Raw genomic sequence first — 13215 nt, forward strand, 5'->3', positions numbered from 1 at the left:
GAACCAACACGATTTTGTAGAAAGTAAGAGTTTTATCTCCAACCCCAGCCGTGGACAAAGGGAAATCAGAAGCACCTATTTCATTATCAATAAGGCCTGTGAGGAGTTTGGAGCGGGCTGCGGCAGTGCCGCGGCGCTGCCCCGCTGCGCCGCTGGGTGGCGCCCCAAGGCCGGCGCGGCGCCGCCGCCCCGCCCGCTCCCGTCCGGCCTCCGAATCCTTTCCCGGGAATATTTTCCATGTTTGATGCCCAGGCACAGCTCAGACCTTGTAAGGAAGGCCTCACGGGGCAGCTCATCAGGGTTTAACTCTCACTTTGGATAGTTTAAATGTCTCTTGATCCAAGCGTCGCCGGAGTATCCAGGGCATATCCTGTATTGCTCTCAACTGAGATTTACTGCTAGAGCCGATGTTTTGACATGGCCAAAAAAGTAGGTTTCTAACTATAATTGCTGTGGCAAGAACACGATTCTGCTTTTATAGAGCAGAATTTCCAAATTCCAAATTTTCCAAAGACAGAGTCAGATTAAACAAAATGTTCCTCACAAACACAAAACCATCAGTTCTAAACACTTCTTTTGATTCCCTCTTTGCCCTTCATTAAAGTTTCCAGATACCACTTCATGCTTTTTGTTGCTGTACTACCTGGCCACTGGTGCCATCTGTCTAGACATCCCCCTTCTCCCTTCCCTCAATGTCACAAGCCACCTCATTCCACCCACTCTTGGTTTCACTGCTGGGTACAAATCTGCAGCTGTTTTTAGAAGGGCCCCTGTGACTTTGCCTTCCTCAGCCCCTATAGCCATCATTCCTTGGTAGCCACCCTGCCTTAACTGCATGCTTGTCCTGTTCTCCAACCACAATTTTCATGTTTGCCCAGACCACACTGCACCAAAATCTTCCACCAAAAGTTTGTGACAATCCCCATTGTGGGCATAGAGAATGCCACTATGCAATACAAGTCGACTTTTGTCAGGCAAGATCACAGCTCACTTCATTATAGCCAATTAAAATTTTTCCTTATTTGTTCTGTCAGTCAGGCAGTTCCTTTCCTGGAACAAAGTGCAGTGTTTGCCTCCACTGCTTACCCTGTCGGTGCCAGGTGCCCGTGCAATATAAAAAGCAGCTTTTTATGCCTGTCATACTCCTTCAGAAGCTCTTGGTGGTTCATTTGAGCACGAGGTGTCATAGCTGTGCCATGCAGTTAAACCCTCCCAAGAGAGCAGCAAGTCAGAACCTTGTTATTCTCATGTTTGGCACTAGTCCTGCCATAGAGCAACATATTTTCTTACACCATTTGGAATCTGGCTGTGGTACCAAAAGTTGTTTTGATGACTGAACCTGACAGAGGCAACTGAGACCCCCCAGAGGAATAGAGATGTTTGGTGATAGTTAAAGTGGTTGGCTGATCCTCAGCAGGCCAAAAAATGTGCCATGCCTGAATCCCGCTAGAACAGCTTACACTCAACTGATGTGAGAGCTTCCAGCTTTCCCTGAAAGGATTTCCAAGTATTTACTACAAAATGCCTTTGAATGTATTTATTTCTCCAAATATCCTCTAATGGTGGATGCTGCCACATCCGTGAACAGCTTTGGAGGTTTGCCAGAGCTTTCCCAGAAAGCTGCATCAGAAGGGGCATTAATAGTGAACCAAGATGTCAGAAAGATATAAATTGAAAATATGTTGTTATCCGGATTCACTCCAAACCATTTCCATACATGTAAACAAAAGAAGCTTATTAAGCCACTGAATAGCAAACAGCAACAAAATCTGTGAAAAACTAAATATGAAAATAATATTCATTGTTGACTACAGCTAACAATACTGATTTTAGGAAGAAAGAAATAAGCTGCTTTTGGTATCTCTCTCATGCATGACCCAGAGAGAGAACATAAAGTAACCAAAAGAAAATACATACTTGTGTGTATTTGCAAGTATATATTTAATAGCTGCAATATAGTTAGAACCAACAAGCATGCATTTAATGCAGAACATATAAGACTAGCCTGCATTTTAAGGTGTATGTATTTTAAGCCTGTTGTGATGGAAGCAAATTCATAAATCATGAGCTTCTGCAAATAGTTGACATTTGGACTGGTGCACAACTTAATCATTTTAGTGTCTGACAAGATCAAAAAAGTGACATTTAACATCATTCTGGTAGATAGCTCAATAAATGCATGTCCAGACCCACCTGAAATATTCCACTGCAAGGAGATTCAACAACAATTCTAGAGACTGCAAAAGAGCTGCAGAGTGAGACATTAAGGCAAGAGGCTGTGGGGGTTTAAGGTTTGTCACTACTTGTACAAAGGCTGCACAGTAACTCACTTTGGTTTTGAACCCAGTCTGCAGTGCTAAAACATAAAGACAGACTTGGAGTGAGCCATGAACACCAGGGCTGCATGTCTGGAGGGGCAGCAGTTTGACAGTGCAAACCAAGCAGTGACCAGCCTGACAGGAGAGCAGGTGACTCAAGAAATGTAATCATGTATATAAAAGTAGCATAATTTTCAGTTACAGATTTATTACAGAATCAACACTTGATCCTGTTCTCATAAAAGGCTATATTACAAAACTCCAGAGATGACTCATCAACTAATGTGTATATTTTTCTTGCCTTTCAGCCCTCCAGACTGATGCACATTTGCCAAGCTGTTATTGCCTTGCAATACAGAGCTGAGAGGGAGGGAGCCTGAGCACTCCCCTTCCAAGGGAAGTTTGAGAAATTCTGCACCTGTACTTGGTTGAATCTGCTCTATCTCTGTGTGGTGCTTGCAGCTACATTAGCCATGATTAACACTCAGGTAGCAACTGCTAATGATGTCAAAAGCTGTTAGAAAATATTTAGTATTTTAGCATGAAATTTAGTACCTGAAAATCAAAACTAGACTGCTGACAGTTTTTCCTCACCTTTGCAGGCAGAACTACATGTGTGAGCCATTATTTAATTTGAGTGTCTGTCTATATCTTCCAGACTAACAATCTTTATAGTAGTCCACTACTACCAAAAACTTCAAGAAAACCACCTGGTCCACTATACACTTAATTGGAAAATGTCTGCTAGGAAGATTCTCATTCTGTGAGTTTCAATAAATGCTGGGTTTAGTCACCACATCCTTTTAACTTCCTCACCCTGAATTTCCATCTAAAATGCTCTCTTTTTTGTTGCCTGAGTAATAACACAAAACCCATGGTGGATTCACTGGAGCATATTCTAGTGTTGTGATAGTAGCAAATAAAATTTACACACACTAAAGTATAAAACCTACTATTTCATTATTACTGACAAATAAGCTCTATATAACTTCCTACTTCCTGGAATGCAGATGATGCTTTTGGTTGGGCAGGGAAGCTAGTTCAGACTCTTCTCCTTCATCTTTTAAATTAGGAAACAAACTGCAGCTTTACAAAAAAGTTCTTGGGGCGCTTACCTAGATAACTTATCTCACAGGTGACATTCTCCTTGGTTGTATTCCTAAAGTTCTGTCCCAAATGTATAGCAGAAGAAATTACAGTTCCAGCACATAATCACAGAGCAGAAAAAGATGAACACACTTCAATTCTATTAACTGCTCCCTTCTTCTTCTCTGGGAAAACAAAAAGAAAAGCAAAGACCTCCTTTGCAAATGAGAACATTTTGCATTAATATCAGACAAAGAGAGCATCGCTGGAACAGAGCTGCCTCTTCTAGCTGAGATTTAGTCAAGCACACAGCAGCTCATGGAGGTCAAGAGAAGTGAGGAATTATAGTAACTGTGCACCAAAGATACTATTTCACCAACCAGTTTATCTGCTTTGGCCTTTACCATTTTTTTAGCTCAAGCTTATCTTTATTGGTATAGCTGATAAGTGAATTTCTTGCATTTTGGGATTCTGGATGCTCCTGACACAATTATAGCAGGAAAGGGCTGTGACATCTGCTTGGATTCTGGAAGAAAACAGTGGAATTAAATGCCTATTTAACCTATGTTTTGACCTTTCTACCACAGTGAAGCATTCATCCCCAGAAGAATCATTAGTTGACCACTGCAGTCTTCACTGTGATACACCAGAGTCCTCTTCATTAAGACAACAGCAAAGGAGATAGGAGCCATTTATTATGAGAAATGACAATCAGACAGGCATTGACAAAACAAAAATGGAGGCCTTTCCCTATGAGGCCTCTCTCTTTCCAGCCTCACTACCTCCAGACTGAAAGGGAAGAACTGCAGTGAACACAATATTTTAATCACTACAGAGAATGTTAAGGCCAGGGTTAACTAAAAATTTGAATAAACATTGATTTAAATTAAAACCAGTCTAATTAAAGTATTGAGAATGTCTTTATTTCCCAGAAGTAAATCCTGCACAAAGAGATTTACTGTTGTGCTTCCAGCAAGGCAAAGTGAGGCTGTATTCACCCTTTTGGGAAGGGTAGGTACATGAACTCATAATAGCCGTGCTTCATTGAAGCACTGTGAAACAAATTCTGCCAGCAACAAAAGAAAACGTCTTCATTTTTAAGCACTAACCCCAGGATGCTGATTTTTATGACAGTTATTATGCAAATATTTGGAAGTTCTTAAAATTATAATGCAATTTAGATAGGGACTTGGGATTAAAATATATCTATATTATCACTGATAGGTAGCCACCTTAGGCAGAGGGCAGCTCCCAGCTCAACAAGAGAACAAATGGAGAAAGTAGCTAGAGTCAGTCTTTTCCTGGGCATCTTCTGTTTGATTTTAATCCAGCAGAGATAAAAAAGTCTGTGAAAATCTTTACCAGTCAAGCATCTACTTTTAATGAAGCAAAATTAAAAAAAAATAAAAAAAGAAAAAAGAAAAAAAAAAGAACATGGAGCAAAGAAAGCGTGTAAAGGATTTTCTATCAGTTATATTGGTAACCTGGGAGAAAAGAGTTGGGAAGAACTCCTTTCTCTGCTAGTAACTTCCTTTGCTAAAGCAAAGGGACCTCAAGCCTGCAGTCCTAAGGCAAATGGTACCATAAATAATTTAAAAGGAGAAAGAAAACAATAGACATTAAAACTTTGAAACACTCGCACAGTTTTACTTAATGTCTGATTCATGTTAACTAATGTACAAGATGTTTTTAGGCTTCAGCACTTGGTTCTTAAAGCTCTGGTTTGAATACAATGTTCTTTACAAAATGTAAAACCACAGTAATAAAATTACTATATTAATAATTTATTAATTACTTAGCAATATTAAAGTAAAAAAGATAGCAATTAAACTTGTTTCTATTCATTTCATTCACAATCTCCTTCCATTCACTCATTATACCAGAAATTTTTCCTGCCCTCAAGATGGTCTCAGGATGTCTTACATGTAAAATGATAAGGTATATGAATAAATTCTGGCTTCTCTTTCCTGGAGTCATGTTGGCATTTGCATGCATTACACATTTTTGATAAAGCACAACAACACAGAATCTCAGGCTGCTAATAAAAGAATTTTATTCTCATGATTTTAGGAGCTACTTTTGCTTAAGACAAGTTCAGTACCAGTGGAAGAACTATTATCTCTTTATTCCTATGAGCCAGCAAGTCTCCTTTCCATACTTCAAAGTAACTTTTTGGATACTGTTCATAATAGAGCATTATAATATATAATCATAATATATATAAAATGTAATAATATCTATTATATATAATATATAAAGTAATATATATACTGTTCACAATGAGCATTAATATCAACTTCAGCTGATACATTTGCTTGAAAAAAAAAAGTGTTATTAGATTTATTATTGTAAATCCTGAAGTTAAATGAAGCTAAGAAGCAGCTTTGTTTCAAAGTCCAGAATGGTTGCAGGAATTAACCAGTAGTCATGGAAGAACTGCAATAACTCAATTTTCCAAACTATCAAAAAACCCAAAGATCTTTACCTTCCAAAAAGCCTTATGTCAATAGAATATGTTCTGACTTAGTTCATTAAAATGCTTCCTAAAGAAATGATTTAAAAGTACAGAATAAGGACAGTGTAAATCAACAAAATGATTAATCTGTTCAAAAAGCCAAATATAACTGATGCCACCTGTGTTTTCACTGCCTCCATTCCCCCTCCCCCTTTTCTCCTCCTCCAACAAGTTCTTAGTCCTGACAGAAAACCAAAGCAGTCCTACACAGCCCCACACTGAGATCACCAGACTCCACAGGTCCGAGCTGTTCATTGCTTTTGTCCACCCACCTGTTTCCACAGCAGACCTGCTTGGTGCTCCAAAGCCCAGCTTTTCCCCTGGGTTTCAGGTGGAATTCAATTCCGTTCCAGAGTTCCCATGTATAATATAAGAATTGTGCTTGTGTATTTTTCTAGTAGAGGCAAATATTTTATTATATGATAACACTATAGCCCACTGATGGCTGGACTTACACTATCTTAACCTATTTTGCTTCCTTGAGGGGACTAATCCTCACGTAACATCTCTAAGTGCATCCACATTAAGGGATTTGGCCCTTGAGCTGAGCAGTGCAGGTCGTGTTGCTCGTGCTCTCATGGAGCCCTTGTGCAGGTTACATTTGTATTCAGTGCTCCCTTCATCTCTGGGCAGGTTCTATCCAATACCTCCCTGGCTGCAGACATATTTCCTTCCCTTTTGTGCTCTGCACTAATTTTGTACTTGCAAAGGCACCAGAATGTGTCAGGTACAAATATGAGCATATCTCAAAGAACTGCAAATTTACTGTTCCAGGAAAAATTTAACTTTCTTGCCAAGCCCTTTATATATCTCATAATCAACAATTTCCAGCCACAATTTGAGGTAAGTGGCATCAAGTGGGATACATTTTGCAAAATGAATTTTTGGGATGTATTTTGTAAAATGTGAGCAAAAGTAAAGGATTTAGCAAGTTAAAAGGAAAAACAACTTTTAAAATGTAATTCTTTATTTTAAACTAAGTATGTATGTTCTTGTATGTTCTTTTAAAAACAGCCCTATCTAAAATAAAATGTGAAATAAGGGCAGCCCACACGCCATGAAATCCAGCATCACAAAGTACAGAATATACCAGTAGTTCAGGCTTGCAGCAGAAATTTCAGAGAAAGTCAAAACACCGAACTGGTGGGTGTAACTGAGTAAGTGGCTGGAAATAGCGTGTGGAGTGCTGAACCAGCTCCTTACAGCAGAGCTTCATCTGCAGGTGCAGAAAGAAATTTCTTCATCTGAGTTTATTCAACAAGTTCATTTTGATGCCTGGTTCATTAAGAGATGGAAACCAAATTTGGAAAAAGAAGCCAGTTTGATTTTTCCTTTTCCAAACTTTGTGCAAAATCAAGGTGTGGGATGCTTAGCTCTAACTTGTGGGAGGATGAGATCTGATGGTATGAATATCTTGGAAGCGGGGGGAGCTAAAACCAAATTTTCATTCCTCATTTTTAATGATTCCTTTGTGCATTTTAACCGAATCCCATCAAATGTAACCTAACAGAAAGAATCAGTTAAAAGCTCACAGCATCTAATAAACAAAATAGTACTTGATGAATTAAAGAACAAAATCAGAAGTTTGAAAAGATATAGATTCACATATCTTAAATCAATTACTCCAGTCCTACTGACTGTCAAAAAGTAATATCATGCCAAGCACATGGAATCTGCTATTTAAGAAACGTAATTAAAATTATAAATATAAAATAAATTATGTAAATTTGTATTTCCAGCTTGCCATTTTTAATCACAAATCAAGTATTTAATTCTTGTTTAAGCCAACAATAGAAAAAGGAAGTATTGAAAACAGTATTTTAACTTCTGGCATCAAATTTACATACAAATAACCATTCTCAAGTATATGGCCCTGTTTCTTCAAGAAAGAATGCTGATGTTTATTTTCTTCCAGTAACATGCCAGCATTTCAGAAAAGGCAAATCAATTATGACCTGCCTCATATTTCAATCCCTGTGTTTGTTCCAAGGACTGAGCACTGACACAGCAGTGGATCTCATGACTGCTTTCCATCAGGTATATTAAACTGATTGTCAATTAGGTCAGGCTTTCAGATTGCAGAACAAAGCTTTCTTACACTCAATTCTTTAGAAATATGAGTTAGAAAATTGCAACTTTCATTTTAGTTTAACCTTCCCCATAACTATGTTGGATTTAGTCTTTCATCATTAATATCTGCTGCTTTTGTTTGCAGATTTATTTTGATGTTGTTTTTTACTAATAATAAGGAAATAAATCTAATTCTGAGGAAATTATGTCCATGTTGTGTAAAGTGAACACCTCTCAGGGGTCATTTTACCCTCTCCTACCACTAATGACCAGGCATGTCTCTGTTTCTCAGCTGAGAATGCTGTCAGTTTAAGTAACAGTTTAAGCTTATACAAATAAAGTTCAGAACAAGGTCATTCTGGTTTACCCAGCTCTTAAACAGCACCTTTCTGCCAAAAGCCTGAACCAACACCACCATAAGAATCCATCAGGATTTCCTGCTGTTCCAGAGACTGTTTTACCACAACCATTCCTGTCAAGCCTGATTCATACCAGAAAACTTACCCAAAGTCAGGTCAAAACACTTTGTTTAGGTGTCACCCTCCAAGGAACAACTCAGTCTAATCTACATCTGCTCTCCTTGGCTCAAGCAATCATTGTCCATGCTTCATGCCACAACTTAAGCCTTTATCTGTGGTCAGTGACCTAGAGGGAATACTGCTGGATTTATTAAGAAATGACAGCCAGACACATGGTGAGGTTTGAACATTAGGGTCATTGTGGTTTCATTTATCAGGGAATGTAAGTCAGGACTAGGTCCTATTTCTGGCTCCAGGGCTTGCTCTGGTATCTTGGGCAAGAAAATGTAGCACCATGGACTGCCATGGGTGTCCATCCTGACTATTTGGGCTGGTAGGGAAGAGTGGAGGTTCTTACCTCTACTACAGGAGATCATTAAGGATAAGTGTTAATGCAGCAGGACCCTGATCTGAGCTGGAGAAGCTGAGCACTGCTATCATACAAGTCATTGTCAATATTTTCATCATGCCCTGCACAGAGGAAAGTTGTGAAGAGATGCATTACAGCACCTGCAGCAATTCCTGTACCAGGCTTCTCTCTGTCTGCCATGCTACAGATTCACTGGTCCATATTTTTCCAGGAAATCACACTTCACACACACACCTACTTCCAGTGAAACGTGAGCCCAAGCAACATTTGAGTAACAGTTAAACTTTTGAACCTGTTCTGTAGGAGTAGCCTTGAACTCAGCACAAATACTTGAGCCCAGACTGATGTGTTCAGTCCAAGTTTAGTCCCACTTTATTTATAGGTTACACTGGAGTGGGAACAAAACAGCATTTAGTCTTTGTTATGCTCTTATTCAAGCTAGCAAGGAGCTGTGAATCAAACAAAAATTGCAATGGATTGCTACCTCCTTTTTCCCAATTTCTGTCTTCACAAGGAGTTTTCAGAGCATTTTTCTTTATGATGCATATCCACGGTAATGACCAACCTCTACATACAATATATGAAGGAATAACTTTGATTTTACTACTCACAAGTAAACTCAGTCAAGGCTTATTCAAAAAAGAGATTCCTTAGAGGAAACTACTTATGTATCAATAAAAGCACAGCAAAACCAAGTGCTAGGGGGTAGACAGGAACTGCTCAGCAAACTGATATTATTTCCTGGTGACAACTTGGATCTGGAACATAAGCCTTTAAAACACTTAGCCTTTACTATTTGCTAGATATAAACTGCAAGAAACCCAAGCCTGCAAATGTTAAAAAAGGACAATAAATGGTCCCTTTTTGCCTAACAGGAACTGTTTTTTAAGCCTAAAACCTGATACTTCACAATGCTACCATTTAAAATGTCTCCTCACTGACTCTAGCTTGTAAAATTAGAAAAGCCTTGAAGAACATGTTACAGGGAGCTGTGTCTATCTTACCATCAGCTTTTTGAGTTTGCCAAGAAGCTGAAGGGGAGCTGAAGGGAGATGATGTTAACAGTGTGAATCTACCTGGAAGACTGTACAGAACAGAAACTATCTACTAGTGTATTCTGTGATTTGTGTTGTGAAGGAGGGACTGGGGAGAAAGCTAAACAAATGACATCTTATACAAGAAAAGTAAGATGCTAAATGTGAAGCTTTGATCCTTTTTAAGGTAACAGAAAAAGTGCCAGGATTTCCTATTCTAATCATGAGATGAATTATTATGATAATATACCCTTGCCAAGGGAAAGATTAATGCAGTAAGGACCACAGCAAATGGCTGTCAGAGCTGAACAGTCATTATACCAGAAATGATCCCAGAAAAGAGAAAGTAATCTAAATTCTTATTGCCCTTCCACTCAATGCAGATGGGAGAAATGGCTGCAGAGAGGCTGCATGCCAGGGACAGTAAAACAATTTCAAAAAAAACCAGTCTCACCTATCTTGAGATCTTTTCCTCAAATGTGGTGCAAGTTGCCTCAACAAACAGTAGAACAAGATGTATATGCATAGGCAATACAGAAGGTAGGTATTAACAGAATAAAAGATCACTTCATCTAGCAGGGAAAGGCTTCTCCCTCTTTTCAAACAGCCTGGTGTGTTTAAGGACAGGCAACATGAGATGCTAGCCAACAGAGTTCCCCTCTGCTGTGGCACGACAGCTCCATTTCCATGATGGGATTCCACAGAGTCTTTACTGCTGCAAGGAAACACTAAACTAGTTTATGCCTCAGTCACACACCTGCCCTCACCACTGTGGCCATGTTGGACACTTTGCAGCTGCACACAAGGTGATTTCACAGGGCACTGGTAGAGCACTTCAAACTGTCAATGTTTTCCATAATGACACATACTACTTTTATAAACTAGGTTTGAATTTGTTGCCAGAATAAAGGAATCCAGGTAATTTGTGCCAGCATAAACCAAATCCTTTCTTTACCAACATACAGTCTCCTATGTTCCTTACAAGGAAAATAATACACAAAGTATAGGAGACCACAGAAAACTTCCTTTCTTAAGTCAGGTAATTGCCACCAAGTGACCTAATGGTGAACAATCCAGAATGATTTTGATTAACAGAATGTAATAGAAATAGAGTTGTTTCATATAACCTTTCAGTCTTCAGTGCTGTAGTTAGGTGCTCTATTAATAGAACTGTCAGAAAGTGTACTCATGCCTGAACTGACATCAGGTACAGAAAGTTGAGTGAGTGAATCTAGTGCTGGCTTAACTGACATTGTGAACAAAGCCTACTTTTTATTCCTGAAAGAGAAATACCATCCACAATAGTGTCACTTCCCATCAACATGCCTGAATTCCAATCTGGGTAACTGTCTCTTAGCATAATAAGTTTACAAAATGCACTTGCACATGATAGCCTCCTATGGAAAGATTGTTTTTTAAGATTGAATGAACCTGACTGAAGCAATACAAAATACAAATACAAACTACATTTAGGAATTAGAGTCAACCTACAAAGGAGAAAGGCTTGCACAGAGACTTTCTTTTTGGCTAAGGACACCCTTATGAGATGAATTTCAGTAAGGTTTCATACACTATGGGATGTCCTTTGTCAGCCCGATTTAATCATTGAAAAGGGCACAGATTTAATCAGAACTGCAAGACTATCTGGGAATAGTATTCTGATTAATTGTACTAGCACAGTAATGAAACTCTCAGACTGTACTGGGCCTTCCAAATTGGAGCACAGGAAATGACGTTACCATTGCTCATTCTCTTTCCTTTTGTTGAAAGCCAATTTTGGTGTTCAGAAAATAAAGCCCTTGTAGTAGAAAAAGAAATTTTAAAATTTCCTTTTTAGAAAGGATTTAAACATTTTGGCAAACTGATACAAGATAAATCTCTTTGTAGTAATTTCTTTCTGCAATAGAGCAGGGTTTCCTGCTTTCTAGCACTGGTAATAATGCTTCATCCAGTTAGCCAGAAACTGCATATACTTGAGAACTGAAACATAAAATTAGGGAATCCAATGAAATGCTTAAAGCCAGAGGAGCAGAGCAACCCATATGTTTCATTTTATAATTACACACACCTATTTATCACACTATCTTTTTCACAGTCAACACGTGAGCCTACAGACAATTTGTATTTTTATCAGGCTTCTCCTGGCAATTTACTTAGTTCCTTGGAAGAAACTATCTTAATTTTTAGCTCTTTCCCTCTCCAGTGCCTGTCCTCAGACTTGTAGTCATCCTTCAAAAGCTTTTTTTCTAAAGGTTTTTGCTGGACATCCAATCCTAGGTTGCCCTTCAGGGATACACTAATGCAGGAAAGCCCCTTTGCCTCATAAGTGTAAGGGCTGATTTAGGCCTTTTATCTCTCTTTTTCTTCCCTGGGCGCATCCTCAGTGCAGTGGCACGGTGCTTCAAGCATCCCCACCACAGGCACAGACAAAAATGTACATTTTGCAGCAATCCTGATTGAGCAACTTTTACCTGGCAGCTGGTAACCTTTTTAACCTGTCCTGTTTCACTGCATCTCTTGTATTTAGTGGGTTGGAAGATGGCAGCAGCCTGAGGGCCAGCAGGGCTCTGAGCACAGACCCTGCTGTTACTTGCTCCTGTATCTGACAGTCCTGTGCAGCTGGTGACGAGGGCAGATGTGTCTCAGGGGCTGCTGTACCTCAGCAGAATCTCGTTCCACACCCTGTCACGGGCAGGGACACCTTTCACTATCCCAGTTTGCTCCAAACCGTGTCCAGCTTGGCCTTGGACACTTCCAGGGATCCAGGGGGAGCCACAGCTTCTTAGGGCAACTTGTGGCAGGGCAGCACCACCCTCAAAAGGAAGCATTTCTTACTAATAATGGCCTTCGTGAGGGCCTTTGCAGATCCCAGAATCGTTAGGGTTGGAAGGGCTCTCTGGAGATCACCCAGTCTAGCCCCTTGCCAAGGCAGGGTCAGCTGGAGCAGGTGACACAGGAAGGTCTAGGTGAGTTTGGCATTTCTCCAGAGAGGGAGACTCCACACCCTCTCTGGACAAGTCTGTCCCAGTGCTCTTCCACGCTCGCATAAAGAAGTTCTTCCTCAAGTTGAGGTGGAACTTGCTGTGCTTTAGTTTATGTCCCTAAATGTCCTTCGTGAGGAGATTCCCCTCATGGAGCGCTCTCCCTTCCTCCCCGCTAATTCAGGCTTGACTCAGAAAGGGCAGGCAGGGACCTTCCCAACATGGCAGCCGAGCACGGCTCCCCGCCCCTCAGCCGCTCTCAAGATGGCGGCGCGGAAGCCCGGCGGCCGGCCCGAGTGCGCCTGCGCGGGCCCGAGTGCGGT

The 13215-nt window shown here is 40.0% G+C and overlaps 1 protein-coding gene across 9 annotated transcripts in view; it reads right to left on the minus strand.

Moving 5' to 3' along the window:
- The window catches only part of SPNS3 (SPNS lysolipid transporter 3, sphingosine-1-phosphate (putative)), a 35001-nt gene that overhangs the window by 20039 nt on the left and 1747 nt on the right, over window positions 1–13215 (minus strand). For 3 of the 9 annotated variants that reach the window (XM_053995486.1, XM_053995487.1, XM_053995488.1), the window contains exons 2-3: window positions 3434–3589; window positions 2194–2248 (exon numbers count right to left, since the gene is read on the minus strand). The exons of 3 other annotated variants lie outside the window; for them this stretch is intronic. The gene's annotated coding sequence lies outside the window, so the exon portion shown is untranslated. Of the gene's footprint in view, window positions 1–2193; window positions 2249–3433; window positions 3590–12382; window positions 13106–13215 lie in introns of those variants that run through there. 3 more of the 9 variants (XM_053995489.1, XM_053995490.1, XM_053995491.1) reach the window with 3 other exon arrangements.

This window comes from Vidua macroura, chromosome 20 (genome assembly GCF_024509145.1).
Source record: "Vidua macroura isolate BioBank_ID:100142 chromosome 20, ASM2450914v1, whole genome shotgun sequence".
NCBI classification, from domain to species: domain Eukaryota; kingdom Metazoa; phylum Chordata; class Aves; order Passeriformes; family Viduidae; genus Vidua; species Vidua macroura.